The 19,262-nt window shown below is 43.1% G+C and overlaps 1 long non-coding RNA gene across 2 annotated transcripts in view; it reads right to left on the bottom strand.

Annotated features, from left to right (window-relative positions):
• Nucleotides 544-19,262, bottom strand: part of LOC100514905 — a 30,393-nt gene continuing 11,674 nt past the window's right edge. For both annotated transcript variants that reach the window (XR_002345073.1, XR_002345072.1), the window contains 2 exons: nt 6,545-6,711; nt 544-4,424 (listed from right to left, as the gene is read on the bottom strand). This is a non-coding gene — a long non-coding RNA (uncharacterized LOC100514905). The remainder of the gene's footprint in view (nt 4,425-6,544; nt 6,712-19,262) is intronic.

The raw sequence follows: 19,262 nt of genomic DNA, 5'->3' as shown, positions 1-19,262 counted from the left end.
TTTTTCTCCCCAAATAGTCTGTTAACATATATGTCCCTCCTTAGAACCAGATTTCATTAGCTCCTTATTTTTGAAAAACCAATAAGGAGAGCCCGACAATTCCTAATCCATCACCCTGACATCGGATTGGTGGGCCATGGCTTTGGGACATCAAAGCCATTGATGATGGCTTCTCCATATGTGGTTTACAAGGCAGTCATCGCCATCATCCATGCATTAGCCACCATCCTCTTAGAATCGCCCAAATGATGAGAGAGGCAGTGGTTAGTGATTAAAGGCTGGGCATAAAATTGCCCCTGGACTCATTTTTAAAAAGTCTTTGAACATGACCAAAATTTTATTAATGAGCTTGAGCTGGAAAGAGCACTACTGTGTCTCTGTTTCCCACATTTCGGGAAACTTACAGACAGAAACATTAGATAGAATCTGGAAGAAAATGTTAATTTCTTTTTCCTGTTGATATACCACCTGGTAGAGAATATACACCTTAAAGATATAAAAAGGGAATTAGTAAGTATTTCTAATTTGACTAGACTAATAACATGAAGAGAAAGCATTTTATTAGAAAATCCACCATTGGCAGGGGGCAGTCTGCCCCTGCACATGCCTGGGTATGTGTCTATGTTAAGAGAGCGGAAGCAAAGTAGCCAAGAACAAGGTGAAAAGAAGTTCATTCATTGTCTCAAGGAAATAAAGACCTCAGACTCTTAAAGTGAAAATATACCATTGGCATCAGATACTAATCACAGGGTAATTATTTTTAGAGTTTTCTAAGACACAGGGACCCACAATACCCTTAGGCTAATATATGCACCTAGAGACTAACTCTGCCCTTGGTTGCATGTGCATTAGTTGTCCTTGTAGTGAATAAAAGCTGCTTTCCACGTTACTCTATCCTCCTGTTAGGAAAAAAAAAAAAAAAAAAATGCCACTTCAGAAGACAGGGATAAAAATACATCAGATTAAAAAACACTCCTCCAGGGGAATTTGGATGAAAAGTTAAGCTGGGCAACATCAAACTAGGTCCCTTCCTGTAAAATACATCAAATTCAAAGAAGTACTTTGCTTTAAGTTACTAATCTTTCTAACGAATCTCAGACTCCATCAGCCCAACTGATTTTTTTGGCAAGAACAGTTTTTACCAGTGTAAAAGCCAGCAAGGACTGGTTTAAAAGAAAGTACCCCAGATATGAATCCATTGCTAAAATATTTTCTCTCCGTGGTCCAAGGGGAAAGTCTTTGCGCGAGGAATTTCAAGCTTGGTTCAAGGAGTTCCCACACTGGAGAAGATGGTCCCATCAATCCAGGTAACTTGGTATTTGGGGATCTTCTCCCCAGAGGTGCTCCCTCCCGCCAGCACATTTCCTTATCACCGCCTGTAGTGAATGTAACACCCAGGCATCTCCCCAGACCTCACCGTTAACCCACCTTCAGCAGTGAAATATCAGATGCTGTGCCTGATGCTATGGAGATTTTTTTTTTTAGTATAAAGATAATTCCTGACCTCATTTGACTACATTTTAGACGCCATGTACGTCCATATCTTATATCCATCTTACGAGCCATTCAACGTTGTGTAACTCTCTTCAGAGCTATATTGTAGTTAGAATTCTGTTTTCATTCATTCATTACTTAACTTACTTATTTTCTAATGATGCTTATTTTTATGTTTATTTACTTTTTAAGGCAACACCTTCAGCATATGGAAGTTCCCAGGCTAGGGGTCAAATCGGAGCTACAGCTGCCAGCCTACACCACAGCCACAGCAATGCCAGATCTGAGCTGCATCTGAGACCTACACCTATACTGGATCCTTAACCCACTGAATGAGGCCAGGGATTGAACCCACATCCTCGTGGTTACTAGTCAGGTTCTTAACCTACTGAACCACTAAGGGAACTCCCTTACTTATTTACTATTGAAGATGTACAAAATGCCAGGCACTGCTTCTAGGGGCTAGGAATCAGTGGTGAAGGAGATATAACATCCTGCTCTCTGGGAACTGATTTTCAACCAGGCAGAGGCTTTAACAAACCAGCAAACAAATAAAGACAATAATTCCAGAAAATGATTAGTAAAATAAAGAAAGATGACAATACAGAGTGAGCTAACATGGATAGGAAGGCTTCATAGGGGAGGGAAACATATTCAGCTGAAATCTGAATCCTGAGAAAGACTCGGTTGGTGTGAATCTAGAAAGCTATATTCTGCCTGTTTCTTAGGCACGACATTTACTCATATTGTTGTATAGATTCTAGACCCTCACAGCCGGAACACCCACATGATTCCGAGCAGAAATCTTAAAGCCCGGGCACAGAGAGAACACTCACCTTTCACTTGCCAGCAGACCAACCCTGAGCATTATTTCTCAGCTGAGGGCATATTTAATTTCTGAATGTTCTGCATTTGTCTTCCAAGTTCCGTAGATAAGACCATCCCAAACTGCCAATTTTCAAGAACCCTTATTTCTTCTTTATCACAGAAATGCCACATTCCCTGATGAGTTGGCGTCAGCAATGATCATTCATTGCACAATTCACAATTATTTTCTTAAGTTCCTCTAAACAATCATCTACCTGCAAAGCGTGCTCGCTTTATTTCACTGGATAACTGACTTCAATGCTCCACAAGCAATTTTATGCTCGAGGAGAAAAATGCAGCAGTACTGCTATTTCACCATTCAGGCAGCACACTCGCCACACCAGCCAGATTGAGAGATGATTACTTTAGCTTGTGGCTTACAAGAAAAGACTTCAGATCACATATTAATTTTTAAAATGTTTTTCTTAAGCCCCTTTTAGGCTTTATGGCAAACCCAGAGGCCAGGTTTAAAAAAAAAAGGGCAAAAAGGCATTATTATAATACGGTTTGTTCAAAGGAAGGAAAAGTTTACCATTGGCTTTCTCCCCATGTGGCATCTGGATACCTCCATTCTGGTTACTTAGGTGTCTGATGGTTTGTCAGAAAGCTAGCCATAACTTAGGTGCAAAACTGGACTCCATTAAAAAAACATTAAAAGCTGAGAGGGAGGCAAGTTGATGTGGCATGGCTCCCAGGAAAAAGGAAGCAAGAGTGCATACTGAAGCTTGGAAATAGAAAGTGATGTCCTCATAAAAACATCGCTCCAGGCTGGTGTGCCACTAGAAATTCTTCTGTCAGTTTAGAATATTTAGCTCTAAGGGATTTCGACTTTCAAATGTATCTTTGGATGCAAAATAGGCTGCACAGGAGGAGATAGCATTGAAGAAGGGAAAGAAGAATTGCTCCCAATTATGATCAGTTTACGTTAAGCTGAAGACTTTTTTTTTTTTTTCCAGAGAGCATATTGGATCAGAAAGTGTGTAAGGGGGTTGGATCGCTACCTTGCTGACATCAAGGGATCTGCTGGCCTTCCTAACTCGAAAATGTTGCTGAGAACACATAGAGCTAAACAATATTAAAAGCTTCAGCACTACTGGTTATCAAGGGAAACTTTCAGCCTAATTGGAAAGCTCAAAGCTTCAGGCATCTGAAAGTTTGGTTTGGGGCTCTCCCACCGCCTTCCAAAGCAGTGTTTCCAATCAATATGGATGCTACTCGCCGCCCCATCACGAGGCTTATTAACTCCCCTGAGTTTTGTATTTGACTTGTTAAATTGTAAAAAGAGTTGGAGAAACAAACAGAAAAGAAATATCTCAGTCCCTAGCTGCCCGAATATAAAACAATCAAATAAACAAACTCCTGTGCTCAAAGAAAACTGGAAATGGCCAAATGGAAAAGACGTAGACTTGTGTTTTCATGCACAGAACAGGAGCGTCTTGGATGAACTTCCTTCACTTGATCTGTCCTTCTGGGTGTTAGGCAAAGACGTCATCTCTCTGGCTAGATTGAACTGTGTTAAGATTGAGTTATGATGCTATAGATTGCCCCCTAAAACCTAGAGACATGAGGCTTTTCCTCCCCAACAGATTGTGGTATTTTCAAGCCCAACTTAGCCACAAGCAATGGGTTGTGAACGCCTTGGTTAAAGCGTCCCAAAGAGATCCACAACAATCATTTTCTCAGAAACACTGTCATCTGCACTGGGAAAACGTCACAGTTTCCTTAACCAATCTCCTTGCACAGGATGGAGAGGGCAGAATCTTCAGCCTCTGGAGATGCTGCTGTTTATGGGATTGTGCGCTCCAGAGAACCCCTGCTGAAACCATCAGGGAGGGTGGAAATGCAACATGTTCAGAACAAGTTCTTCACTGGGTGTTGATTCTCCTCTTCTCCCAAATGTTCACCAGGCTGCCCTCGTCAGAGGCTTGAAAGGGAGCAGAGGAGATCTTAGCAAGATAAGGAGCTGCAGAAGCTGAATTACAGATCCAGTCCAGCACCTGCTCCTGCTCTTTGGTGTGAAGTTTCAACCTTTGGAACCAGAAGACAAAAAGCCTCCTTCGTGTCTGAGAGGAGAAAGAGACAGACCTCAATTTGAACCTAAAGACATATCTTTACTCACACTTTAACATTTCTGAAGTGAAAAGACATCTTACAGTTGCTGTCAACTAAAAAAAAATTTTAAACTTTGACAGTCAGATTATAAGCCAACTGAAACAGAAATTTTTAAGTTGAATGGCTGAGCAATAGTTATTTTTCTCTGATTAGAAAGATCTCTCTTTAAAGAAAAAGAGTAATAAACAAACCAACAATCTTCTATCTAAACCAACATTTCTAAAATTAACTTTTTTTTTTTTTTGGCTGCACCCACTGCAGACAAAAATTCCAGGGCCAGGGATCAAACCCATGCCACAGCAGCCACATGAGCCACAGCAGTGACAAGGCCACATTCTTAACCAGCTGAGACTCCAGAGAACTCTGAAAATCCATTTTTACATGGTCGCTATTTTGTCAGTGGGAATACAGAGAACCTACTGGTTTCCAGGGCTATTTTCTTTCTTTCCTTATAGTATTTTCCTGTACAAGTCCTTACCAGAGTATGGTGGATATCTGCTTTCTGCTTAGTGGAGGTCACCACTGGTGGAGTCATAATACAGAAGTGAAAGAGTTAGCTAATTTTTTTTTTTTGTCTTTTGTGTTTTTAGGGCTGCACCTGCAGTATATGGAGGTTCCCAGGCTAGGGGGTCAAACTGGAGCTTTAGCTGCGAGCCTGCACCACAGCCACAGCGCCAGATCTGAGCCGCATCTGAGACCTACATCCACTGCAGAACATGGCAACACCAGATCCTTAACCCACTGAGCAAGGCCAGGGATCAAACCAACATCCTCATGGGTACTAGTTGGGTTCGTTAACCACTGAGCCATGATGGGAACTCTAAGTTAGCTAATTTAAAGAGTTAGCCAATTCAAGCCTAAACAAATGTGCAACATTGCACTTTTAAAAGAGTAGGTGGCTGGAGTTCCTGTTGTGGCTCAGTGGTTAACAAACCTGAGAAATATCTATGAGGACTCGAGTTCGATCCCCAGCCTCAATCAGTGGGTGAAGGATCCAGTGTTGTGGTAAGCTGTGGTGTAGGCTGGCAGCTGCAGGTCTAATTTGACCCCTAGCCTGGGAATTTCCACATGCCGTGGGTGTGGCCCTAAAATAAGTAAATAATTTAAAAAATTGAAAAAAAAAAAAAGAGTAGGTGACTGTGGCACAAGGGGATCATCTTGGGAGCACTGGGATGCACATTCGATCCCCAGCCCCAGTACAGTGGGCTAAGGATCCAGGGTTGCCGCCATAGCTGTGGCTTAGGTCACAACTGTAGCTCAAATCTGATCCCTGGCCCAGGAACTTCATATGCCGCAAAAGAAAACAGAAAAGAGCAGGTGACTCCTGAGAGAGATAGAAACACATCAAAATAGAGAGTATCAGAATAAGTCAGTAATAGTGAGGGCAGTCTTAAATGCATGGCATCTACTACTGAATTATAATCCCATAATTTTAGGTCCATGTACACTTTAAACAAAGAAAATTGTCTATTTCTCACACTCGGGGGGAGAAAAGATAACATAAAATACAACACCAAGGGGAAAAAATTATACATGATAGAGAACCTTTGGAAGAAGGAAATAAATAAAGAAGAAAGCAGTTGGACATCAGTCTTTTCCCTTGAGCGCCTCCCTTCCGTGAACTAGGCTGGGCCTCTTGGAGCTGCTGGTACAGTTGCAGAATATTGTTGAAACCCCATGATCTCCAGCTGTTTGGTGTTGTGTATCTTTGCAAATAAATACTCTGAGTATCCTAAAATAAGCTCTCATGTTGGAGACAGCAGTGCCCCCAGAGGAAACAGGCCCATAAACTGTGACCCTATGGCCAAGTGCCCATCATACATCATGCTGCTGGAGTTGAAAGGGAGTGGCCCCCCACCTCTGCCCATCTCTGCACACCTGGCCCCACACATCTGGATAAATATAGCTGCCCAGAGTTTATTCAGAGGAGGTGGAGAAGCATGGTAAAGGCTTTGTGTTCCCACAACCTCACCAAAACTGCCTCCAATGAAGGAGGGCCCAAACCACTGGCAGTTTTCCGCATCTTTTTTTTCCTCTCTCAACCACAACCTCCTTAGAATTGTCTCCTCACCTGCAGACTTCAAGACACCATCTTCTCTTGAGACTCTTCCTCCTTCTCAGAATCCATGGGCTTAGCCTTTTGGGTTTCTTCTCACGCCACTCTTGAATGTTGATGTTCCTTGGAGCATCCGACTCAATGTGGATTCAAGAGCCAGCCCCATGGCCATCACCTGGGAACTTGTTAGAAGAACAAATGCTCAGAATGAAGCTCTGAGGATACATCTACCTTCCAACATCTCTGGTCAGATGTCACCTCTCTCTGCCCACTGCCACTGTCTTAGTCCATGATCTGAGTATCCCTCATCTGAAATAATAGTCTTTTTTTTTTTTTTTTGGACCACGCCCATGGCATGCAGAAGTTCCCTGGTCAGGGATCGAACTTGTGCCAGAGCGATGACCCAAGCCACAACACTGACAATGCTAGATGCTTTACCTGCTGGGCCACCAGGGAACTCCAACAGTCTTTTAGTTGGCCTCTCTAATTCCCTTCTCTCCTCTTCCACCTATTTCTTAAACACAAATTTTTATCCTAAGGGAATAAGATGAATAATGCCACCCTCCCAAGATGTCTAAGTTCTAGCTCTGGAAACCGACTATGTTATCTTACTGGAAAGGGATAATGTAGGTGTGATTAAATTAATAATCTTGCTATGGGAAAAATGGATTAACCAAGTTGGCTGAATATAATGACAATGTCCTTATAACAGGAAGGCAGGCATTCCAGAGTAAGTAGTAGTGGACAGGACAATGGAAGCATGGACTGGAGGCTTACGAGGAAGGGACCACAAGCCAAGGAATGCAGGTGACCCCTAGAAGCTATAGAAGGCAAGGAACAGGTTTCTGCCCAGTTGCACAGCCCTGCTAACACCTTGAGTTTAGATTTCTGACCTTTAGAACTTTAAAATAATAAATTTGTGTTACTTTAAACCACTAAGTTTGTGGGAATTTGTTACAGCGGCAAGAGGAAACTTATACAATGTTAGTCCTTTTTTAAGTCTGTCATACTTACATCTCCCATGTATTCCACTGCCTTAGCCTCTGATCCAAGCCCTTCTGCTCCCTGCAGCCCTGAACACATGTCACTCCCTCCACCTAGACAGGTTTCCACTGCCCTTTCCATCCTGCCAAACTCCTATCTCTCTCTCCAGGCCCATCTCAAATGTGATGTTTTCTGCAGGCACTGGAAGAGTTACACTCCTCTCTGCCCACTCACAGCATTCTGTAAATTCTTCAATATGGCCTGTAGGTCTTAAGAGGGAATCTGTGTAACTGTGTCTTGAGCCTGAGCTTCATTAGTGTCATAGTAAATCTGATTCTGATTAAGAGGGAAATGTGGAATTCCTACTGTGGCACAGTGCGTTAAGAATCCAACTGCGGCTGTTTGGGTTACTGCAAAGCAAGAGTTCAATCCATTCCTGGCCCGGTGCTGTGGGTTAAAGGACCTGGCATTGCCACAACTGCAGTGTAGGTCACAGCTGCAGCTCAGAACTTCCATTTGCTGTCGGTGCCGTTTAAAAAGGGGGGGGGGATGGGAAGGAAATAAAAATTGTATGTTAAAATGTTAAAAAAAAAAAAAGAGGAGTTTCACAGAGTTTATTAAGATGCATAGACCTTGTAACTTTTCCTCTGACAAGCAGGAATAATTGTGGCACCTTCTTCCTTGAGTTACTGTGATGATTACAAATTAATATAGGAGTTCCCATCATGGCTCAGTGGTAATGAACCCAACTAGTATCCATGAGTACATGGGTTCAATCCCTGGCCTCACTCAGTGGGTTGAGAATCCTGTGTTGCGATGACCTGTGGTGTAGGTGGTAGATGCGGCTCAGATCCTATGTTGCTATCTATGGCTGTGGTGCAGGCCAGCAGCTACAGCTCCAATTCGACCCCTAGCCTGGGAGCTTTCATATGCTGCATGTGTGGCCCTAAAAAGGAAAAAAAAAAAGACAAATCAAGATGAATTAGTTGGCCCCACACCCTGAACATAATAAATACTCATAACATTAGCTATTAACCACCTTTTTTACTAGCATCGGCTAAAAGTTGTTGACATTTATAGAGCCCGTACTATACCCCCAAGGTACTATGTTAAATGCTTTATGAGCACTTAAATAAATCACTTATTTAATCCTCAACTATCCTCTCAAGTAAATACTATTATTACCATCCCAGCAGATGAGAAACTGAGGCACAGAGAAGTTAAGTTCCTTGCCCAAGGTCAAATATTAAATAACAGAACTGAGTTCAAACCCAAGCATCCTGATGTGTACCATGCAACAACTGTGCTACATATTTTATTGATTCTAAGATGCACTTTTTTTAACAGGTTGGTCTTACAATCAACGATCTGTCATAGTTTAATTAGCTACATTCTTTTTGTGTGTGCAGGACAAAAAATATGTTTTAAAATTGATGTCGCCTTGGATCCTATGAAGCAGACTGTAATGCTTTGTGACGGAGTCAATGTGGAAAAGTTCTGGTTTCTCCTGAAAGTCACAAACAGAAGCCCCTTCACAATCCAAAAGAGTGATTCCAGGAGTTCCCATTGTGGCTCAGTGGTAACGAACCCAACTAGTATCCATGAGGATGCAGGTTCAATCCCTGGCCTTGCTCAGCAGGTTAAGGATCCAGATCTGGCATTGCCATGAACTGTGGTGTAGGTAGGTGACAGACATGGCTCGGATCCCAGGTTGCTGTGGCTGTGGTGTATGCCAGCAGCTGTAGCTCTGATTTGACCCTTAACCTGGGAACTCCCAAGTGCTGCAGGTGCGGCCCTAAAAAGACCAAAAAAAAAAGAAGAGTGATTCCAATGCTAGGAGTCAGAGTATGAGACTTGGAAAGGGCTGGAAACTTTCTTTTGTTGTCAGGAGGAGGCCCCCCTGGGACAGGAGACTCACCCTCCTGTACAGCTGGATAGTAAAGAAAGAGCCTTGAGGGGTGGAGCTTGGTCAAGACAGCCCCCCAGGGCTGCTTGCCTTCCTCCTCACCTAGAAGGTGTGGGTGTACGGGATTCCTGGAATGCATTCTCACCGATAAGCTTGAAAGACTGGCCAAAGTTCACAGTAGAAAAGGCCTAGAAGCAAATTAAGAGCCCATGTACATCCCTCAGAGGAAAAACTGTTTAATAAGAAACCATCTCCTGGAAAAAGGGCCTTATCAATGCTTCCTTATAATACTGTCTCTAATCAAGATTGCATTAAAGGAGTTCCCTCTTGGCTCAGCAGGTTAAGGATTCGGTGTTATCACTGCTGTGGCATGGGTTTGATCCCCGGCCATGGAAACTTCTACATGCCACTCCTGGAGGGCTAATTTTAATAAGAGACATATAAACAGAACCATTGTTATTTGATGGTAAAGAAATTATATTCAGCCTAAATTCATGATTGTTCCTTTTCTAGGAGTCCTCGGGTCCCTAATGTAAGAGTACGATTTAGAATAAGCAACATCCTAAGATTATAATTCATGTCTAAGAGTCATACGCCTCACGGGCCTTTCTCCAGGTATTTGTAGACTGACTATAAGAATGAATCCGTGGAAGAATGAAGGAAGGAGATGAGATGAACAGCAATATTCTCAGAAATCCAGGATGGGAGATGGTTTAGAGAAGATTGCTCAGCGTCAGGTGTTCTGAGGTCATGTCTAGTCCCAGGAGCAGTGACATTCAGTTGAATCCAGGGTCTAGGAACAGGGAAGGTCACGTTCACAACTGCAATAGATTATTCACTGGACTCACTTGGTCAGTTCCAGATCTCTAGGATGTTCTCAGGCCCTAAGATCTCCAAGAAAGTCCTCAATACTTTGTATACACTTGGAATAGACTGAAAGATAGAAAGAAAACTTCAGGCTGGTTTGAGGCTAAGCTATTCTACTGGACCATGAAGTAGTGACAAGCATTTCCAGAGGGAACACCCTTTGAAAAAGCTCAGAGTCACATGCAGAGGTTGATTTTTCAGCTTAACTTGGATGACTAGAAGAATGAGGAAAGTCTGGATGCAGTGAGCCTGGACCACAGAGAGGGAAGCAAAGGGAAAAAAAGCCTAAGAATGATGAAGACACTTTCATTTCCAGTTGAAAGGAAATTAGGGGCAACTGTGTCAAGAAGGGAAACCAAAGGAAGGAAAGAGGGAGGGAGGAAGAGAGAAAGGGGAAGATGGGAGGGGAGGGATCCCCACAGAATGAAGACGACTGTCCTGGAAGCCCAAGGTAGCAAACTACTAATGACTTTTGCTACCCAAGAACAAGCACCCTGGAGCCCCTTCACCCTTTCTCCAATCTCAAAATCCCAAGGTGCAGAGCTTCTGCTGTGGTGCAGTGGGATTGGCTGTATTTTAGGAGCACTGGACACAGGTTGGCGCCCCAGCCCAGCACAGTGGGTTAAGGATCCAACATTGCTGCAGCTTCACCTTAGGTCTGGACTGTGGCTCAGATCTGATCCCTGGTCCAGGAGCTCTATACGCTACAGGGCAACCAAAAATGAAAACAAAACAAATCCCAAGATGCATGTGTCTCATCGGGGAAAATGTTATGCCTCCCAAAGTCTTTAGGTTTCAGAGCCCAATCATCCGAAAGATTCTTTTTTTTTTTTTTTTTTTTTTTTTGTCTTTTTGCTATTTCTTTGGGCCGCTCCCGCGGCATATGGAGGTTCCCAGGCTAGGGGTCTAATCGGAGCTGTAGCTACTGGCCTACGCCAGAGCCACAGCAACGTGGGATCCGAGCCGCGACTGCAACCTACACCACAGCTCATGGCAACGCCGGATCATTAACCCACTGAGCAAGGGCAGGGACCGAACCCGCAACCTCATGGTTCCTAGTCGAATTCGTTAACCACTGCGCCACGACGGGAACTCCCCGAAAGATTCTTTTAAATTTTATTGAAATATGTGCATACCTAATCACTAAACAATAACTTGGGATGTTAAAACAAATAATAATAATTAAAACAAAGGTTCTCTGGGGGTTTTTCTTAGGAAACGTTCTAGGTGGTACTAGGGAGGCAATATACTGATGCCCTATGAAGGACTCCTTAATGTGACCTGTGTGGGTGTGGGCTGGAAGAGGAGAGAGGCTTCTGGTCTTACACACCTTCTAGGTGCAGCAGGCAGCTGGATCACCACCAGAGCCAGGTTTGATGTGATAATTGAGGGTGACTCCCAAGAGAGAGGCTGTAATGGTGAACTTGAGGGAAAAGGGCAAAATCCAGGAATAAGAAGAAGATGGTTAATAGCAAGCTGAAGGGCAAAGAGAAACCCAACGTTCAGAATCAGCTGGAGGGGAGTTAAGACACCCGGGTAGAGGTGCTCAAGGTCTCCTTGCCTCTAAGCGCAAAAGCAGAGTCTGAAAAAGAGGTAAATTGGAGACTGCTGAACAGAAAAGTGTGTAGATTTATGAAAGCAGCCTCTCAGAACCACACACTTTATCAGAAACTAATGAAACAGAAGAATCCTCCCCACCCCGTTTTTCCCCCCGACTCTCTTACCATCGCTAATCAAAAGAACTGACGAATAAAATCAAAGATCGTGAAAAATGTGAAGGAGGGGAGAAAAAAAAACCAGACAGGGAGGGTTTAGCAAGGGGAGGAAGAGAAGTCGACATTTGAAGACAGAATCCTACAGGTAAGACTGGGGGCGAGAGTTTCCAATTACAGGGAAGGGTGAAAATGGCAGAGAAGATATGAAATATCGTATTTGTGTTTGTTCTGTACTGAAAATGAGGATCTTCCTTCCTCAAGGACAGTTTTCACACAAAGCAAGATGGACTGTGAGGGCGGCTGCGGGCTCTGTACACATTCACCCCGCAGCCCCCCCAGGCTGAGCCGCTCGCGTCCACAGCGCCCAGCAGGTGCCCGAACCCCACACTCTGGCCACCGAGGGGCCCAGCACTGACCCCCATGGTGCTTCACAGACTAAAGCTTTCACCCTGGACCCGGGCAAAGTCTGCACACAGACACCCACAAAGGCGCCTCCTCTTTTGTCAGAAGCTACTTTCGTTCTCCTGCCTCCGATTTTTTCACCTGCTCACTCTAGGCCAGGCTACATCCTGATGCATCTGGAAAATTCGTTCCTCTCTGCCCTTCCAACCACCCCAGGGAGGCCTCAGACTGCCTGTAAGGTTAACTTGGAACTACTGCACGTGATCTTAAATGCCGCGCTTTTGCGCGCCACCCCCTCCTACAATCCTCAAAACGAAGCTCCCCTGCTTGGATCTAATGGCCTGTGTTCCCGTGGCTCTGCCCTCCCTTCTGCTTGTCCAAATACCTCATGTCTAAGACGCAGTACCCTCCCCCCCACCCACCCCCCGCTTTTAAACAACTTGATTGACATGTAATTTACATACCATATAATTCAGCATAGGCCTTTAGTACATTCACAATATTTGTAACCAGCACCACTACCTAACTCCAGAATATTTTTATTATCCCCAAAAGAAAAGTCAAATCCATCAGCAGTTCTTCCTCTTCTCACCAGCACCCACACCCTGGCTGCCACAAAACTACTTTTCTGTCAATGGATGGTTCACCTATTCTGGACGTTTCACATAAATGGAGAATAATATATGATCTTTTGCACCTGGCTTCTTTCACTTAGATTTCAAGGTTCAGCTACATTTTAGCACATATCAGTATGTCATTCTTGCCTGCTGCCAAATAATATTCCATTGTGCAGATACCACACACTACGTTCATCTGTTCATCCACTGACAGACATTTGGGTTGCTTCTACACTTTGGCTATTAAGAATAATGCTGCTCTGAATATTTGTGTACAAGTTTCGTGTGTGGGTGTATGTTTTCACTTCTCTTGGAGTGAGATGGCTAGGTCATATAGTAATTCCATGTTTAATATTTTGAAAATCTGCCAGACTTTTTTCCAAAGTGGCTGCACCTCTTTACATTCCCAGGAGCAATGCATGAGGGCTTCTGTTTCTCCACATACTCCACAATTGGGATTGTTTATGATTCCCCTTGAATAAAAAACACATATTGGATTCCCCATCATGGCTCAGTGGTTAACGGATCTGACTAGGAACCATGAGGTTGAGGGTTCGATCCCTAGTCTCGCTCAGTGGGTTAAGGATCCAGCATTGCCATGAGCTATGGTCTAGGTTGCAGATGTGGCTCGGATTTGGTGTTGCTGTGGCTCTGGCGTAGGCCTGTGACTACAGCTCTGATAAGATTAGACCCCTAGCCTGGGAACCTCCATATGCCGTGGTTGCTACCCTAGAAAAGACAAAAAGACCAAAAAAAAAAAAAAAAAGAAAAGAAAAGAAAAGAAAAGGAAAAGAAACACATATCAAAGGCAACTTCAAAGTCTTCTCCTTGCCTCTCACAGATAGTTCAGTACCAAATATTTAGACAAAGATACGGACTTAGCTGAGTTCTCTAAAGGTTCCTCCTCTAAGGTGGCAAGATAGACCAGTGATGCTCATGTGTGATGAGGAATAAATTAGTCACAGGGATGTCATATACCCATAGGAAATGAATATAATACTGTATGTTAACTAAACACAATTTTTAAAATGTCCTTAGATAACAGTTTGGGGCACAGCTTTTCACCATCACATGCCAATTTGCTGGACAAGCCTTTCCAGGGCTGGGATCCTGTAAATTCTCAAGAGGTTTTTATCCACCTTTGAGAGGGGCATTTTTCAGTTGTTACAGTGTTAGAGATTAAGATACTAGCCATACTCTTTTGAGCATAATCTTAAGAAAAGTCTAGATTTGATTTTAAACCCTCTAATTGTCTCTTGGATTTTAATTTATCTTTACAGATATATAATAGATTGGATCTGAGAGTGAAATAAACTTATGAATTCAGAGGAAGAATGAAAATGGGTGTGTATTGATTTCTCCTAGAGATGTTTCTATGTTGAAAACAATGTATATGTGAGAGTTTAAATGGGATCAAACTTCAGGACTAATATTTTATTGTGGAGGTGCCGTATTCTCACCATCAGAGGAGAAGTTTCCTCTGCAGGAAAGTGGAAAGGATGCCCATACCACGTGACTGCTAGTCCTGTCCCACCACATGACATACAGGCAGAGAGGAAGAACTGGACATTTTAAAAACAGAAAATACAAAATGAAGGGTAATAAACAGGTGTGTTTTAAACAGAATTATATAGTTACAATGGGCTTTCATTTTAAACAAATGGACTCTGAACTTGAGGGAATCTTGGGGGGGGTGTATGTGTGTTCAGCATTTCCTTGCTTTTTGCTTTCTTGCTTTTCTTTGCTTTAAATATAGTAAGATATATATACATAAAATTTACAGTTTTAACCATTTCTAAGTGTACAGTTTCACGGTATGAAGTACATTCATATTGCCTTGCAACCATCACCATCATCCATCTCTGGAACTTTTTCATTTCCAAACTGAAATTCCATACTCCTAAAATATTGACTCCCTATTACTTCCTCCCCATTGAACCCCTGGAAAGCATTGTTTAACTTTCCATCTCTATGAAGCTAACAATTCTAGATCCTTCATGTAAGTGGAAGCATACAATATTTATCCTTCTGTTTCCAGTTTATCTCAGCGTAATATCTTCAAGGTTCATCCATGTCATAGCATGTGCAGAATTCTCTTCCTTTTCAAGACTGAATAATATTCCATTGTATGTACAGAATACATTCTGTGTACCTGTTCATCCATCAGTGGACATTTGGTTTGTTTCTACCTTTTGGCTATGGTGAATAATGTTGCTATGATCCTTGGGGTATAAACACCTGATTGAGTCATTGCTCTCAATTTTGTGTGGATAGGGATCTTAGATTTTAGGAAAGGCTCTACAAGGCCTCATGACCCTATGACAAAAAGCACTAATGCCAAACCCATAAAATTACCAAATCCCAAGGGCATTTATTCCTCCCCTTACCTATCTGTTAACAATCTTGGTCTTTTCCCTTTCAGCTATTTTTCTAACATGTTCTTTCCTTTACATTCATTTGCTCATTCATTAACAAGTGTCTATTGGGCACTAACTGTGCCAAGCATTATGTTAGGCCCTGAAGACACTGGTGAGAAAAGGCAGATATAGGTCGTATGTTATGGGAGCAGATGATAATCAAATAATAAACAAACACATAATTGCAAACTGACTCGTACTCTAAAGAAAAAGGCCAGTGAACTGTGAGTGCTTCCAGTTTGAAAACAGCCTAAGTTTAGGTAAGAAGGTAAGATCAAACTTTAGAACTGAGCTCGTTCTGAGGGGGAAGAAGGCTTCTTTCAGGAAATACTTGAGCTGAAGGATGAACAGGAGGGAAAGAGCATTCTATGTATGGGAGGTGCCTCCCATGCAAAGATCCTGGGGCCAAGAGCTGAGTGGGAGGAGCTAAAAGAGACCCAGAGTATTAGGCACAGCTCAGAATTGAGAGAGAGAAGCCTCGTGTGGGTGCAGAGGGAGATGCGCCAGATCAAGCAAGGCCTTGAGAGAATTTGGTCTTTACTCCAAGAGCAGGGGGAAAACATTGAAGAGATGTGCCTGTTGATTCAGAGCCTCCTGAGAATTAGGCCCCTTCTATCACCCAGATTGTCTATGTCCTCAGAAAGCGTAGGAGGAGGAAGGTCTCTGCCTCTGTCCTGTGGCTGCACCTTTCCTGAGTGTGAAGGGGGCGGCCACCCTTCTTAACATGAAGGCTGCAGGGATAGAGGTTAATTGGCTAGTTTTCAATATTAGGAGCTGGTAGCTTGGCATAATACTCTTTTTTTTTTTTTAATCTTTTTTCTTTTTTTTTTTAGGGTTGTGCCTGCTGCATATGGAAGTTCCCAGGCCAGGGGTCAAACCGAAGTTGCAGCTGCCTACACCACAGCCACAGCAACACCCCCTGAGCAAGGCCAGGGGTTGAACCTGCATCCTCATGGACACTATGTTGGGTTCTAAACCCGCTGAGTCACAACCAGAACTCCCATACTTTTTTTTGAAACTTCTTTGGTTTCTATCCAAATAACTCCTACTACAGCTATGGATGTAGAGTTTAGAATTCCACCTCAGCTAGGCCTTTCATTGACTACCAAAGACATTTGGAATTAAGTGAGCCAAGGGTAATCAATTCTGATGCTCTAGGCTATTAGGCCATCATGGGGCTTGGAAGAGATGCTCCCTCTTCATAGAATATGCTTCAGTTGGCTTTGTGCATGAGGGGCTCCCCAGTCCCTTGCCCCGTGTATTACAGGATGTTCTCTGCCAGAGGCAAGGTACCTGACTGTCCAGATCAGGGTCCAATTCCATTTAGGACATCTTAGGTTCATTCAAAAAATAGCAGAATTTGTTTTCACTTGCAGGAGCAATTTCCTTTTCCTTCTTCAAAAGGAAATGTGCAGATCTCTACCCATAATTCATGTGATACTGCCTGTAGAGACACAGCATGGGTAGAGAAAAGAAAGTGGGAAGAATCTTACAACTTTAAAGTGTTAGAGTTGGACCTCTGCAAAAGTGCTCTGTGATTTTGATGCGTGATGTATAACTGGCAGGGGGAGTGCGGGCTTCTGTCTTAGAAAAGGTTCAAGTTTCGCTGAAGCTGAAGTTGGATTAAGTAATTACAAAGAGAAAGAGGCATGGTTTCCTTTGGATGGTGGCTGTTTTGTGTGCACAACTTGCCTGGGGGAGGCACTGTCAGCACTCCCATCTGGGTTTCCAAATTAGGGAACATCCACAGTCAAGGTTCTCTGGAATTAAGTGCCTGCTAATTCGGCTATGAAGATGTTCCTCCAGAACTTTCTTTGGTTAGAAAACACCTTTCCCTTGATTTGTCACCCACAGAGGACCAGGGGAGGCACTGAGAATGAGAAGAAATATGTGATGCAAGTTTTAAAAAAAAAAAATGAGGAGAAGCAATGAATGGGGTATCCAAGGAATGGAGAATTTAGGCTCTACCATCTCAAGTCCTATCTACGTACATTTGGCCTCCAGGCATCTCCAAGTTGGACCCTGTGAGCTAAGTTAAGTTACAAGGATTATGACCCAGCACAGTGTTGCAGGGGTATTTATCAGTAAAAGAATATGGGGAGATATTTTCTGCCACTTGCCTGCCTGTCTCCTTTCTTGTTGCAAAACATGAAGATGTGGACATGACAAAGGATCCCCATTCACAGTTACCCTTCATTCAGGGTAAAGTCACCCCTTCCCCACTCAGGACCAGGAGAGGAAGGTCTTACCGAGGTTTTCAAAGCCCACTGCACCTTGGTTGATGTACCTCCGTTGTGGGTTTGTCTAGCAACCCACCAGTGCATCAGAGCATGGGGGCTCCTCCCAGAAAGCAGGCTCTGTCCATAGAGAGATCATCACAGAATCTCAGGAGACCTTGCAAGGGGGGTGACTGAAGAGAAACTATAAGTCAAAGTCTTCATAGAAAAGAGACCAAGAAAGAAGGAGGAGGAAGGAGAGGAGGAAGAAGTCACTTTCCTATTTCACCATTCGAACTAGGAGGTTAGCCTATGTGTAGACCTTTCCTCTTGTTTTATTTGCCAAATATCCTTGTATAGAATGAATTATTTGAAAAGCTCATTTGCTATTTTGGTTTACATTTGGTTCCTACAAGAGCCTGCTTTGGGTCTAAGAAGCCAAAGATGAGTACAGAAAATATAAAATTGAGAGCAAAACGCCTGGTTATGACTAAGGCAAATTTGAGTTCTTATCTCGTGACAAAACACTGGTCTTGAGTCAGAAGAAGGCTCTTCCTCTTCCTCTTGCTACCCGACTCAGAGTGAATCCCTCTTTCTTCTTCTTCTTCTTCAGCACAACTGGGATAACACTCCCAGTTGTTGAGGAACAAAGGGAATAATGGGGGTGACAGTGTCTGGTTAATTGCACAAATAGAACTTCCCATTGCCCAGTCTGAATGAGGAAAGGTAGAAAAAAGGAAAGTCTTGAAGGGTCTAGGCAGGATAGTGGTAGAGCTAACTAGCTCTTAGGCTAAATTTATTTTAGATTAAAATATAGATTCAAATCTGCCTCAAGATGCTTTGGGAAAAAAAAAATGGCAAGTTAACATTAAAGTCTAATTTATTCCTTTTAGTTATCCAGGGAATGGCAGTGAGAACTTGTGACTTCTAAGAGCCCAAAGAAGGGAAGAGAAAAATAGGTTTATTCATTCTCCACCACCCAACCCCAATCCTACTCCCATAAACCTGCATCGATGTGGGCTGCTTGAGTTAGGTCCATCCCTTAATGTATTTATTATCAATTTAATTTTTTTTCTTGGAGTTCCCTGTTGTGGTTCAGTAGGTTAAGAACCTGACTAGTATCCATGAGGATGTGGGTTTGACCCCTGGCCTTGGTCAGTGGGTCAGGGATCCAGCATTGCCATGACCTGTGCTGTAGGTCACACACATAGCTTGGATCTTTGCTGTGGCTGTGGCATAGGCTGGCAGCAGCAGCTTGGATTTGATAGCTAGCCTGGGAACTTGCAAATGCCACAGGTATGGCCCTGAAAAGAAAAAAAAATTCCTACATCTCTACCATAGTTTTAATTCTTTCTGGATCAAACACAAGGAATAGCCTTTTATTCTGTTCAAGTGTCTCCTTTTTGCTTCTGGGAGACTCAAGATACAATGCTGAGAGGACAAGTTAAATGAATACTGATATCTTAAAAAGGCACTTCTCTACATGTGATTGTGATGGGCCTCTCTGTCATCAGCACCAACATTCCTTACAGAGAAACCACAGGAAAGAGTGAAAGATGAACCGCAATGAAGGCCAGCTTTTAGCTTGGATAGATTTAAAAAACCAGTG

Source organism: Sus scrofa, chromosome 6, assembly GCF_000003025.6.
Source record: "Sus scrofa isolate TJ Tabasco breed Duroc chromosome 6, Sscrofa11.1, whole genome shotgun sequence".
In the NCBI taxonomy this organism is placed as follows: Eukaryota; Metazoa; Chordata; class Mammalia; order Artiodactyla; family Suidae; genus Sus; species Sus scrofa.
Note: the sequence above shows the minus strand (reverse complement) of the source record. Positions and strands in the feature narration are given on the sequence as shown.